This window comes from Apis dorsata, unplaced genomic scaffold (assembly GCF_000469605.1).
Source record: "Apis dorsata unplaced genomic scaffold, Apis dorsata 1.3 scaffold_355, whole genome shotgun sequence".
NCBI lineage: Eukaryota > Metazoa > Arthropoda > Insecta > Hymenoptera > Apidae > Apis > Apis dorsata.
This window is the reverse complement of record NW_006263621.1, coordinates 25,549-26,576: the sequence shown is the minus strand read 5'-3', so window position 1 is coordinate 26,576 and position 1,028 is coordinate 25,549. Positions and strand designations below refer to the sequence as shown.

General features: G+C 44.2%; 1 protein-coding gene across 1 annotated transcript in view; it reads right to left on the bottom strand.

Moving 5' to 3' along the window:
* LOC102681428 (nuclear factor 1 C-type) overlaps window positions 1-1,028 on the bottom strand; it is a gene marked incomplete at its 5' end in the record, with an annotated part of 18,130 nt that overhangs the window by 4,915 nt on the left and 12,187 nt on the right. The gene's annotated exons all lie outside the window — the stretch shown is intronic.

The following is a 1,028-nucleotide window of genomic DNA, read 5'->3' as shown; positions in this document are numbered from 1 at the left end:
GGATCGATTCCATACACAAACATATATACATATATATATATATATATATATACGATTTAATTTCCCCTTTCTTCGAAATTAATTCCAAAACGGGTCAAAACGCGAAATAAAATTCTAGGATATCGAATCTAAAAAAAGAAACTAGATATTTGTTATAAACTCGCTCCACGAAACTACGATTTATCGTACTCGCGATCACACCCGACCGAGGACAATCTCCCTTAATCCGTTTCAAGATCCACCGCCCGATCAAACCGTTCCCCACGGACGATTTAATACCTCCAATTATCCGTCGATTCCTCTCTAAATCGTGTTGCCTGTCGCGAAGTCGCGCGAACCGTGGGGGACAGACAGAGAGAGAGCGAGTGAGCGAGCGAGCGAGCGAGCGAGAGAGAAAGAGAAAGCGAGCGAGCGAGCGAGAAAGAGAGAGAGAGTCGCCCGTAAACGCACAATCGTGTTCCAGGAGGGAGAGAGAGAGAGAGAGGTGGGAGGGGATCGGTTAATTAATCGTGGTGCCGGCCATTAGAATACGCTCCAGTTACACGTTGCGCTGAATCAGCGCCACCGTAAAATAATAGGATTCCAGTTTGTCGCAGTTGGCGACGCGTAAATATAGGGATCTCCCCGTTGGAACGACGGTCAACGACCAATTAGGTTGAGCTAGTGCCGTGGAATTTGCATCTTGTGTAAGCGACTCGGCCTCGTAATGCTCGCGAACCTCGACCCACCCCCTTTCGCCCACCGTGGAGATCCTTGCTGGAGAATGTGCATATATATATATATATATATATATAGGAGGAAATTTCGAAGAATTTTCTTAATCTTTTTTTTCGAACGACATAGTTTTCTTTTCCAACACGTGTCAACGTGTATAAGTGATTCTGAAAAAAAGAGTATATATATATATAAAAGTAAAGTGTATATTTTACTGGTTTATTAGTATAGCACTTCTGATTCTTCGTTCCCCGGTTGAAAATAGGGGAAACGAGGAAACATTTTCGGAAGCCGAGAGAGCTCGCAGCCTCTCC